We start from the raw sequence: 13,448 nt of genomic DNA, 5'->3' as shown, positions 1-13,448 counted from the left end.
CCCGTTCCCACCCCATTCCAGGCAGTGCCAGCGAGGCCCGCGGAGTTGGGGCGCCGCCGCCATTTTGCGGCTCATCACCAGACGGGTAGGCTCGACGCGGTCTCGGCTCCAGGCCCGTCTGCCCCCTTGTCGTTGAGGGTGGCCCCTTTTTCTTTTGCTTTGGAGTATATGTGTTGTCGGCGCCGTCTGTGAAGTAAAACTGTGTAAGTGTTGCCGTGTGCTCGCGTAGTCGGTAGTAGATCTGCATTGTGTTTCTTTTGTTGCAATTGCTTTTGGTGCATAATTGTTGTAATTGTATATGTGTGCTTTCCGTTTGCCGCAGAATAAATGTGCTTTATGTTGAACTGTTTCTCCCGTTTCGCTTCGTCTTTTCTCTAATTGAATCTCCATCTTACTTCACGTAAAGGGTTGGTCGTGGGCTAAATACGCCCGATAATTAATCGGAACCGTCGAGGTTGACGATAACACCGCTCGGTTATCCCGATAGTACGGAACGGGTCGCTTAAAGTGGCCCGTGTCCGAAGTCGACCTGCGGCAAGGTGCGATCGCCCGGTCTACCCTCCGTGTGGGTACTTAGGTAGGTCGAATTTGGCGAACAACCCTATCCCACGCGGGGGGCCGATTGGCACGATCGTGGTGAGGCCGAAAGGCCCACCCGTGACTAGTTCCCGGCGTTAGTCCGAGAGGGTCACGACGGGATTGTCCGTCCGGTGGGCGACGTGCCGCGATTCGAGTTACGTGGCCGCCCGCACGCCGGCGGGCGCGAATCCGCAACAATATATATATATATATATATATATATATATATATATATATATATATATATATATATATATATATATATATATATATATATATATATATATATATATATAGACATATATATATATATATATATATATACATATATATATATATACATACATATATATATACATACATATATATATATATACATACATATATATATATATATATATAAGCCTGGTGTTGGCGCAGTGGTTAGGGCAGCGGCTTGGGATCCAAGAGGTCCTGAGTTCAAGCCCCGTTGAGCCACTGAATTAATACACCAGGGGGTTGACTCAGCCTGTCATCCTTCCGAGGTCGGCGAAATGAGTACCAGTATACTGGGCCGGTGTATACCCCGGTTAAAATAGGTGTACCATATCCCTGTGTCGTAAGAGGCGACCAGGGTTGCGTCAGGAAGGGCATCCGGCGTAAAACATGTGCCAAATCACTATGCGGATCATAATGGATGATCCGCTGTGGCGACCCCTAACGGGAGCAGCCGAAAGAAGAAGAAGAAGAAGAAGAAGATATATATACATATATATATATATATATATATATATATATATATATATATATATATATATATATATACATATATATATATATACATATATATATCCTCCTCTCGGCATTATAGCTCTGCTATGCCAGGACATTGATTGTACGGAAAGAAAAGTGGCCGAAAAATCCTACTTCATATTCAATCACCTACATCACCTGCGTAAAAACTTGCCATTGATTTGTATCGTGATGCAGGTGGCCTGCAGAGGGCATGGTGGTGCTGCCCTTCAATCACAACCATGGAGGCTTTCCAGGGTATGAATCACCTAAAATTCACAATATTACATGGGCAATAGTGATTCCCACTGGGAATACAGTTGTGGACATTTCACAAAACCATCACATGTACTGGGAGGTATTTGGTCAATTCTGGCCTCTGCTACAATATGGCCATGAGCATCAATGTGTGGAATTTTTCCAATGGTGGACATCATCATGGACAGAGACTTTTCTTCTTCGTGCAGGTTATTCCACATTCATGTTCACTGTGTCCCTCAGAACAATTTTCATCATTGGCTGGGTTTGCGAATGTTATGATTTTTCTTCTGGTTCACTCTATTGTGCCACATGCCTTTTTCTAATGTTTCTGCTTTCTGGTTATTATGATTCTTGCACTTGTTGCATGATAAAAGGTCTCTCCGCCCTTCAGATAATGGAAATAACTTTTATTGCACTTTTATTTAAAATGGGTCATGTGATCCCATGTATATTTAAGTCTTTGTCACGATGGTAAATCCCTGATTGATGTGTTTTTGGAGTGGAAAACATTTCCTTCCTGTGAATTGAAGGATACGGGACTGTACTTTAATTGGAAATGTCTTCTTCTGTTTGTGTTTTTTCTACAAGGTCAAGACTCGTGGAAGAGCAAGAACACAGAGTGGACCAGGATACAACAGAACAAAAGGAACAGCAGAAAGGAGGAGGAGATTGGGACCATACTCTATGCAGTGCATTGGTGCTGCTTAAGCAGTCTCCTTGGCTATTGGGCATAATCCTGGACAGGTCACCACTTCAGCACAGTATACCAGCATGCTGGCACTCATTTTGCCGACCTCGGAAGGATGACAGGCCAAGTTAACCCCACCTGGTATTAATTCCACAGCTGAGCAGGATTTGAACTCAGGCCCTTAGGATTCAAAGCCCACCACCCTAACCATTAAGCCAACACTAGGCATACAGCAGAAGGAGAAGGGGGAAACACCAACATCAGGGCCAAGGGACAAAATAAACGGACACTGACAAGGGATGTGGGTAATGATGAAGGGTAGGGGAGGAAACAGGGAGTGAACAAGAGGGATGCAAAAGCAAACTCCCAGGAAAGAAAAACTGAAATTTTGAGGGGGGAGGTTAACAGGGGTAGAAAAGATCATGGTTTTAGATGAGGGATGATCTGAGATGGTGGTTCTATTTTATTTCAATTAACATGAAATAGAAAGAAGTGTCCTGGAAAAAAAAAATTAGAGTTCATTGAACACCTTACTCCTTGCAGTCTTGAGAAAAAAGGACGTGGGAAGGGTCTTTTAAACTCTTTCTTTGTATTTCTGAGCACTATCTATATTTCTGATGGGCCGTGATTTTGTTTGAACCTCGATGTTCGCCAATGCTAAGAGCAGGAGCGGCAAATTTGATTGGTTGAGATGACATTTTATCTAAGTACTGCTAACCTGAAGGTTTTTGGAGGTATAAACAAGGTGATTTGTGTTCTACAGTTCAAATATGTAATTCAGTTGAAATAAAATAAAAGTTTGAAAGGTGCCCCACAATTTTTTCACTTAACCTTGCTCTGCAATTTACTCTGAGGAGCGATCGCTTGCACCTGGGGTCAGAATCCCACTCCTGACACCAGTGTGATGGTTGTCACCTACAGATAACTCCAAGGAGATGGCATCTTAAAAGACCATGATAGCTCGTCTCCTCAGAACCTCCAACAGGATTCAACGGCCAGTGTCATGGTACCATACAAAGAAGAGCGGGAAATGAGAGAGTTTTTGTCCCGATGTTAATTAGTTAACTGAGCAGGATCAATTGTTGCTCAACTGCTTCTAGCGATCTACAAGCCCAATTAAAACTGGCCGAACACCAACAGCTGCCTTACATCACCATCAAAATAGACAATAAGTCAGGACATTAATTGTTTTCAAACATGTATTTGTAATGTATTCAATGAACAGAGATGAAGACTGAAGTGTGAACAATAGGTTTAATCCAGAATGGGCACAATACAGCACAGCACGGCATCGGAACATGGGTGGGTCACATGACTCTCCTCCACTACACCCCGGTGCACCCATGTATGCACGCATTAGCATAAACTACTGATACATCTCATCTCATCTCCCCCCCCTCCTATTTTTTATTTATTTTTACAAATCAAGATGCTCAAGTAGGCTTACAGACACGAGCTGATCTTCTAAGGGCTAGTGAAGGGGCTTGTCCTTCCTTGCGTCTGCTGTGGGCTTCTCAATAAGGGGTACGGGGTCAGGAAAGAGTTCAGGTACATTGATGGGTGAAAAGCTTTCATGAGGAAACACCTCAGGTTCAAACGCAGATGGTGTTAATACAGGAATGGGTGACAAAGGCACTTGAGCCGGTTCAATGTTTGGCTCCCCATGTAACCTGAGATGGTCAACATGTTTACGCATACATCTACCATCACGCAACTTCACAAGAAACATCGATCACCAATGTTGGCGATAATGATGCCAGATAACCACTTGGTTCCACATCCGGAGTTCAACACATATGCAGAATCACTGATCTGGAAGTTGCAGAATGCAGACGTTTGATCGTGGTTACGCTTCTGTTGATCCATGATATTCTCGACCTCGACCGTTATGTCCTGGTGCACCAATGATCACCGTATTATTCATTCACGACCCATTAGAAGCTTGGCAGGTGAGCGACCGGTGGTTTGATGTGGTCTGCTGCGGTCGTTGAGCAACACACGAGCTAAACAAGATTGAATGGAGCCTTCCTTGATGCGGCTTAGACCATTCTTGATGATCAGAACAGCATGTTCAGCTTGACCATTCCTGGCGGGTTTGTAGGGGAAAGATGTGTAGTACTTAATGCCATTCGTTTTACAAAAGTTCTGAAACTCTGAACTCGTTCCATTATCTCATTCCATGTTGTTGTTCCATTATCTGATGGAATGATGTTCCATTATCTGACACAATGGAGTTCAGAATACCATGTTGTGCGAACATGGTACGCAAAGCTTCAATTGTTACAGCAGAGGATGAGGATGGCACCATGAGAGCTTCAATCTATTTGGAGTGAGCATCAACTACAATAAGGAAAAGCTACCCTTGAAATGGACCAGCATGGTCGTTGTGTAGTCTGGACCCTGGCTTTGATGGCCATGACCACATGGCCAATGGAGACCACATGACATGGGCTTGACAAGTATAACAATGGCATGCACTGATCACTGTCCAAACCAGGCCACCGAACATGGGCTCGGGCAATAGCCTTCATGGTGACTATGCTTGGATGAGCATTGTGGAGTTCACTGATAATTTCCCCACATAGTTTTGGCAGAATTATCATTCAGCTACCCCAAAGCAGGCAGTCTGCATCAATAGAGAGCACATCCTTCCAGATGAGGTACAGTTTTGCCCCTTCCTGTTGTGATGCCAAATCATCTGACATAACACAGCATTTAATGTGACAAATCTGGATTGCTATCGGTAGCACAAGCAATCTGCTTTGCAGTTGCGGTCGCCTCATCGAGAATGACGTCAGCCATGAGATGAATAATATTGCCAGATTGTGAAGTTTCTGGGATGGTTATGGGAAGCGGCAAGCAACAAGTGACTCAGCACAGTACATTTCCTTACCCGGGCGGTAAACCAATGAATAGCCATAACCGGCAAGGGTCAACGCCCAACGTTGTACACGACTTGATGATGTGGGCAGAATGGCTCTGGTTTCTCCCAAGAGATATAACAAGGGTCTGTCATCAGTCTCAATGGTAATATTGTTACGGATTTGGAAGCCTTTTGCACACAGACAGTCAGCAGCCCCCGCAGTTCAGTTATTTCGATAAGTATGTGCTTATAGTTAGGGTCCCGTCCCTTACGTCTAATGGGGATTTCATGTGTGCGCTGCGGGTTTATTTTTTAGTTAGGTTTTTTTACAACAACAACAGCGGCACCGTTGCCTTGCTCCACCGATGCCATAGCACACATGTTTCTGGCTGCGGACGTGGGTGGGACCCCTCGCTCCAGAGCCGACTCCACCCACGAGGACAAGGGGACGACCTTCGTCCAAGCAGGAGGCTCATCGCCTCAGATCGGGACTCAACCCAGAAGGGTGGGAGTTGCCCCACCAACCGTGGGCCTGTCCAATGAGGGACGGCCAGCAAATCGCGCGACGCAACCATCCAATCAGGAGGCGAGTGGCCAGGGAAGAAATCCCTCCCACCTCAGGAGAGGATAGTGAACGGCGCGTTCTGTCTGGCTGTTTGGGTCTGCCTCGCCTGGTGTCGTCTGATCCGTGGAAGCTTTTCGGCCTTGATCGCCTGTCACCTCGTCATCTCTCGCCTCGTCCGCCTTCGTGCTGGCTGGCGTCCGTCGCTCTATCCCTCGTCCCTGGTGTTTGGTGCTGCGTTGAGGCGGTGGGTTCGAGTCCCGCCACCGGACAAGCTCGACCAGACCGCAAGAGGCGGACAGGTGCAAGTGCAGACTCCAGCCTTCAGCTCGCCTTCCCTCCCAAGCTGAAGGGCCAAATAAAGGCCACAGCCACCATTTATTTTGGGTGTGTGCGTGTGTGTCTGTGGGCCCAGTCTATAAGTAGCAATTGTTTAAGTGCCTTGTACATTACTTGCATTCCTTCTTATAGTCGTGATAACTCTGCTCTCTGTGCTCCCCTACACATTATAAATAAACCTCCCAATTGTTCAGTGTACCAGCTTGTTGTTGTGCTTTCTATTATTGACCCAGCATGGTTCGTGCTTGAGAACCAGTAAGCCGATTGGGCTGTAAGTTGTCGTTTGGACCGACAGACTTTGGTAATTCCACTCGGTTACACCGGATCGAGGTCGCTAGAGCGACCCAGTTCGATAGAGTCCGTCAAGGGTGTGACCTCCCCGGTAATTTGACGACGTGGGTACTTCGGTATATTTAAAAATGGCTATTAACCCTACCCCATGCCATCAGAGAATTGGCGAGCACGGTCCTTAAGTGACCCATGACCTTCGGAGTTGTCCGAAGGTTTCGACCTGCAATTCCGGGTGTTCGGTGAGAGACGGCTTTACTGCTCCACCTGGCGGCTGTTCCTCACCACCGACCCTCGGCCCACAACAATATGTCTTCAAAAGACATATTGGTGCATCTTCAAGGTGCCCCAGACACACACTAACACCTCTCGTTCTACTTGAGCATCATGACATTCAGTATCAGATCGGGTTCATGATGCATACGCAACAGGATGGAGATTACCGGTTCCATTTGTTTGCAACAACACACACCCGATGCCATATGAAGAGCTGTCACAACTGAGAATAAGTTCCTTGGATGGGTCGTAATGGACAAGTTACTGTGAGGAGGACAGCATGGATTTAGCGGCCTTGAACACTCTTGTTTGGGCATTTTCCCATTTCCAAACAACGCCTTTCCTGAGGAGAAGATGCAGAGGCTCGACAGTTGTGCTTAGTTGAGGCAGCAAATTACCAAAGTAGATCAACATACCCAGGAATGCACGTAGTTCTGAAATGTTTTGTCGCATTGGTGCGTTAGCAATTGCTTCAACTTTGCTTGGAGAGGGCAAAATGCCTTAACAGGAGATTTGATAACCCAGGTATTCAACTTCACGTGCCATAAAGATACACTTCTCACACCTTAGGCGTAACCCAGCTTGTGACAGCCGATTGAGGACTTTGTCTCGGTTCTCGAGGTGTTCATGATGTGACTTGCCAGTGTCGATGCAATTTCTCCGAAATTAGCATGATGGGTTTGAGGGTGATAAAAACAATAATAAAATATTGATAATTAGAACTTGATATTCAAATAAATATGTTGTTATAAATTTGAAATGGAAAATGTACTCAAATATGGTATGGTTTTATGTGTTTGAACACGTATCTACTTTTGAATATATAATCATATCTTTCCTTTGTATTGAAAGATGTTTGACCTGCCGAGTAAAGATATCATAAGCAGGGAGACCTTTCAAATAAGCTTGACTCCAGTGTGCAAAGAAGTGCCTATTATTTAAATATATTTTTTACTTACTAAGGGATTTTATGAAATGATAGTTATAAGGTACCAGCAAGCTTGATAGAAGAATGTTATTGCAACTCAACTAGAATGTTGGTCAAAGGAAATGTCCAGACGTATTCACTAAAATCTGATTGCTTCATATTATATATAATTCCCTAGTCTGCGAAAGAGGTGGATTGAACTTTTTCCCTTACATACCATAAATGGCAGGTGATCCATCAAGGAACCTGAAGGATTTCAGTTGTGACGTCATTCTGGAGGGATTTTACACATCTGGTTTTAAACATATGTACTACAATCCTTCAAAATTAGGCTGACTGCTGCACAAAAGCTGAAAATGATTTCCACCTGGAAATGCATCGACCTGACAACCTGTGGCATCAGCATTTAAAATGGCAAATAGCTGTGTCTCACTGAACACTATACAATAACTAAAATTCTCCATATATTTTAGAGATCTGGAGAAAGTCTGTGTTCAGCTCACTCCATATGTTCATATGTATTTGTTTATATATGTATTTGTTTGTCTATACCGGGCGTAGTGGCGTGCGCCTGTAATCCGGCTACTCGGAGGCTTGGGTTGGAGGATCGCTTGAGGACGGGAGCTCTGCACTGGGCCGTGCTATGAGAAGGTGTAGGGCAGCCTGGAATCATGGCGAAACCCAATCCTTATCCCTGTGTCGTAAAGAGGCTACCAGGGTTGCGTCAGGAAGGGCATCCGGCGTAAAACCTGTGCCAAATCAGAATGCGGATCATAACGGATGATCCGCTGTGGCGACCCCGAACGGGAGCAGCCGAAAGACGAACAACAACATGTATTTGTTTGTCTGTTGAATAAATGTTCAAATGTACAGGATGACTTAGAAATTTCTTCTACAACAGTCACTGGTATATCGATCTGGAATACGACTGTCTTTGGTACAATTTTCAATAATGTCTCCATCTTTCGTTGGAAGATTGGTGCATCAGAGCATATGCCAAATGGGCATCTTTTGCACATGTGGAGTCCTCGATGAGTGTTGATGCATGTATAGGGCTTGGAATCATCATCCAGTTCCATTTGAGCACAGGCATTGGTCAAGTCAAGCTTCGTGAATGTCTGGCCACCCATGAGAGTGGTGAACAGATCCTCTGCTTTGGGTAAAGGGTATCCATCCAGCTTTGAATAGCGGTTGATCGTCATTTTGTAGTCCCCACAAATGCACACTATTCCATTTGCTTTGAGTATTGGAATGATAGGTGCCGCCAGGTCAGAGTACTGGACTGGTGAGATGATGCCCTCATTCTGCAGGTGGTCAAACTCACATTCGATCATTGATCGCATCATGTTGGGCACAGGTCTAGCCTTATGGAACAATGGCTGAGCATCTACAGAAACATGAATGCTCACTTTGGGCCCTGCAAAGGTGCCAAAACCTTCGCTGAACAGGCCAGGGTACTTGTTGAGCAGAGTATCGTATCCAGCATCACAGTTGAAGACTGTTTACATCACTCCAATGCAGTCTGATTATTCGTAACCAATCTCAGCCAAAGATGTTTGGCCCTTCTCCACACACTATCAGTCGTGGTAGGACATGAGTGTTGTTTCCATATCCTACAGTTACGTTTGCTGAGCCAACTACAGGAAGCACCTCCTTGGTGTATGTTCTCAAGTCAGTGGATGCAGGCCGGAGTGCAGGAGCCTTTCTCGGAGGGCAGATGGAGCTCAACTTGCTGTCGCTCACAATTGATCTGGAAGCGCCGGTATCAACTTCCATCATCACCGGGATATTATCGATTGTTACATCAACTATAATTGGAGCATCGGAGTTCTTTGTACCAACAGAGAAAACCTCATAAAGTTCCTAACTTGACTCTCGCCTGCAGGTTGTGCTCTGTGACCTATCGTCCGCTGTATCAGGGTTCACCACAATATAATAAACAGAAGACAAGTTCTTTGACTTGGATTGAGAACAACGACACTTCAAGTGTCCCCACTTACCACAGTTGCCACAGGTATAATTCCTGTACCGACATTGGAAAGTTTGATTATTATCAACACAACGCCAACTAGAATGGGCACTCGTAGAGCGCATACCTTCGCCGCAGCCACTAGTTACCTTTGTATTAAGTTGTCCACAACGCATCTCAATACAAATATGCATTTGTGACCCCCATGACCTTTGACCCACAACCGCTACCTAGGGTGACAATAGTACTATACCTTGTGTCATTTCAGAAGATGGGGAATTGAACACTGAACAATTTGGAGTTAATTTGATGTAAATCGGAAACATATTAACTGTTTTCATCATGAAAAAACGATGTTGACCTTTTTGTGACCTTGACCTTTGATCCGATCGCTCCCAAAATCTAATGGCTTTGTCCTTTCATGATGCCAAACAAATCCAAAACAATTAAAGCCTCTCTGCGTTTTGTTTTTTTGCGTTAAGTTGTCCACAACGCTTTCCGATATAAATGTGAATTTGTGTGACCCCCTTGACCTTTGACCCCCAACCGCTGCCTTGGGTGACAAAAGTACTCTACCATGTGTCATATTAGAGGATGGGGAATTTAATTTTGAACATTTTGGAGTTAATTTGCTGTAAATCAAAACAAAATTGACAATTTTTAATCGCAAAAAAACGATTTTGACCTTTTTGTGACCTTGACCTTAACCTTTGATCTGATCGGTCCCAAAAGCTTCGCCTGGCGTCCTTGAGTAACTGCACATCATCTCTGAAAATTTTATGCAAATCGGTCCAGCAGTTTTTGCGCAATGTTGTCCGCACACATATTTACCAATAAATAAATACACAGGGGTCAATACAATACCTTCGTCAAACGAAGTTTGCGAAGGTAACAAGTTACCCCAACCTTCTGGGTAGATCCAGAAATGTCAGGAGGTGGTGAGTTTGGTGGCTTGCTAAAACACTGTTGCTTGTAGCCAAAGGTTACCTTGTTAACCAAACGGGTCCTGCTGAATAACTTTTGACTTGTTAGAGATCACACACAGGCTCTCGGCAGTTTGCATACATATGCAGTGGCTATTTCCATGATTTTAACCAAATTGGGGTCGACTCAGAAAGGAGTTTCCGCAGAATTGAGTCATCATTGATGCCTATTATAAAGAAATCACGGAACATCTCTTCGAGTTTGTCTGTGAACTCACAATGTTCGGCGAGTCGGTGTAAATCAGCCACGAACTCGGATGCTGGCTGACCATCTTGACGATGGTGGGGATAAAATCTCTATCTCAAGACGATCTTACCCATTTTAGGGTGAAAATGTCCTTTCACGAGATCGACGAGCTCTTTATACGACTTGGCAGGTTTGGCTGGGGCAAGAAGATCTTTGATGAGGCTGTACGTCGGGGTACCACATACAATCAGTAGTATAGCTCGCCGCCTTTCGGCGTCCTCATCGGTGTCCATTTTGTTTGCCACGAAGTACTGCTTCAGACGATCAGTATAGTCTTCGCAACCATCCCCCACTGTGTATTCTTGCAATATGCCGATGCACGAAGACATCCTCATTACCACTGTAATGCATTCAATAAACAGAGGCGAAGACTCTGAAGTGGGAACAACAGGTTTAATCCAGAATGGGCACAACACATGACTCTCCTCCACCACGTCCCCGGTTCACCTATTTGTGCACGCATTAGCATAAACTACTACTACATCTCACTATTACAACAAGAAACCTATTTACTAGGCAAATTCACATTTATATATGTACAAGGAGATTAACAAGCAAATATCCACAGGTACACATATATATTCCCCTTCTCCCCCGAATCGACATCCACACCCTTAGATCTTTATAAGTCACTTGTCAACGTTACATTAACCCGGTGCTAAATATGCATCCATGGGAAAAAATAGATGGGGTGGCGCCAAGAAAAGATGTGCAATAAGAGAAAGAAGAAAATGGGGTCATGTGTCATGCCCCTGCACATTTTTGCACTTGCCCAGTTGAGCTAGCACTGCCTTACAGTTCCAGCAGGTTGTTTTACACATTGACCCATTGCACTCTTCTCTCGGTCTCCCGTCGACACCACCAATGCGCCTCCCTCTCCATGCACCCGGCGATGAACCGTCCGCAGCAAGAACTTGCTGCAGAATTTTGGTGGGAAAGCACTGGAGGTGTGAGAGGTGAAGTGGGGCCGATGATGCAATGAGGTGGCACGACAATAGCAACCGAGACTCCATTCAAAGTTGCGCAAGGAAGGAAGGTGAAGGATGTGTTTGAATGATGAAGAAAGGCATGAGAATGAAAGGAAAGATGAATAAAAGAATGAAAGGCAGCAAAAAAATGAAAAGCGAGAATGAGAAAGGAAAGTGAAAGGGAAGCAAAAGGGAAGAAAGAGAAGAAACCCGTAAAGACTCCGCATGGATCGCTCTTAGACTCAAGAAACTTGAAGCCCGTGGTCAGATAGAGGCTCTCGTGTGCCATATGTTCTGACTTTTATGGGGGTCTCTTCCCCCATTTTCTTGGGCCCCCACCATGTCCACAGAATGAGTCACAGCGGCCGGGATGTCCTTCCCTTACACCTGATTGGCATGTCAGAGTTCCGACTTCCGGTGGCATTTTGGGATTGGTCTTGGGTTCTTGGCGTGATGTCAGCTTCATTATAATAGATGGACCCATCCGTCAAGAGGTTCTGGTACCAGTACTCACCAAACCGGTTGGAAGCGCTTGCTTGGAACATTTGCGAGGAGGGTTGGAAGCAGAGGGCACTGCCCCAGTGCTGATCTTCAGTGGAGAAAGTGTGTGTGCTGTGAGATGCGAGAAATGGCTGTAAAAAAGAATGTACAATAGGAAAACAACATATATTATTATATTGGGTTTCTAACTATACACTCGCAATGCCCCTCTCTGTCTGTTTGTTTGTTTGTCTGTTTGTCTGTGTGCAGGATATCTCAAAATGTTGAGGACAGATTGGGATGAAGCTTGGTGAACACATTGGGTGTGTGACAATGAAGAATTGATTCAATTTTGGTGAAGATCCGAATCCGGATCCAGATCAGACAACTACCTCCACCACTGAAGGTGAAGGTTGTCTTTTCACCCCCTTTCTGTCTGCATTACATTGGTTTATCGATTTTGTTATTCTGTCTGTTTGTCTTATCTGGTTGTCAGTCTGTCTGTCAATTGCAGACAGGTCACAATTTCAAACCGATCTTCACGAAGCTTCACCAAAAGGTAGAGTTTGTCATAAGGAAGAAGCCAATTGTTTTTGAGGTCAAAAGGTCAAAATGTCAACATAAGCCCAAAGTCAACAACTAAGATTCTCAATTTTCATCCCGTTGACTTGAAATTTGAAAAGGTTTTGCATATCATGTTTTTAATTTGCATATCACCTTATCAGTTTAAATTAACTTTCTCAAATTTGTAGGATTTGTTTTTCACTTGGAAGTTGTGGGTTACAATGTGTAAATAAAAGTGGAAAAAGTCTGATTTATTGCAGCTCACCGGATGACGGGATTGAGCCAAAGCCTTCGGGACCCCCACTCTTTGAAGAGAGGAGAAAAACAATGGGGTAACCTTCCTGGGTCTGATTGCGGTAATTTGTGTCGGGGTGGTGCGGAGGTGTCGTCCACCAGATGGTGGTCTCGGGTTCACCTGAGGCGGTCCCTTCGAGTGAGTGCCTGGAATGTCCTATCCTTCAGAGAGGAATGATCACCTGAGCTCTATCATCTGAGCTCAAGAATTTGGACATCAGTATTGCAGCACTCTCTGAGGTTCGGAGACCAGATTGCGATGCTATCATGGCGGGTGGTTACACCTACGATTGGTGTGGTTATCCTGATGGTTACCATGCCCAAGGAGTTGCTGCAGCTGTGTCCAATAGGCTGACTCCAATGATAATTGAGGTAACACCGGTCAACG

General features: G+C 44.8%; 1 long non-coding RNA gene and 1 pseudogene across 1 annotated transcript in view; both read left to right on the top strand.

Moving 5' to 3' along the window:
- The window catches only part of LOC147018684 (uncharacterized), a 33,370-nt gene extending 30,262 nt beyond the window's left edge, over positions 1–3,108 (top strand). Inside the window, exon 2 of the long non-coding RNA XR_015062490.1 lies at positions 2,200–3,108. This is a non-coding gene — a long non-coding RNA (uncharacterized LOC147018684). The remainder of the gene's footprint in view (positions 1–2,199) is intronic.
- Positions 3,109–8,105: 4,997 nt separating this feature from the next.
- On the top strand, positions 8,106–8,246 carry LOC147018683 (signal recognition particle RNA; annotated as a pseudogene).
- Positions 8,247–13,448: the final 5,202 nt, after the last annotated feature.

The sequence above is a fragment of the Eptatretus burgeri genome, chromosome 10 (assembly GCF_056783735.1).
Source record: "Eptatretus burgeri isolate ZD-2024b chromosome 10, Ebu_testis_v1, whole genome shotgun sequence".
Classification (NCBI taxonomy): domain Eukaryota; kingdom Metazoa; phylum Chordata; class Myxini; order Myxiniformes; family Myxinidae; genus Eptatretus; species Eptatretus burgeri.
Note: the sequence above shows the minus strand (reverse complement) of the source record. Positions and strands in the feature narration are given on the sequence as shown.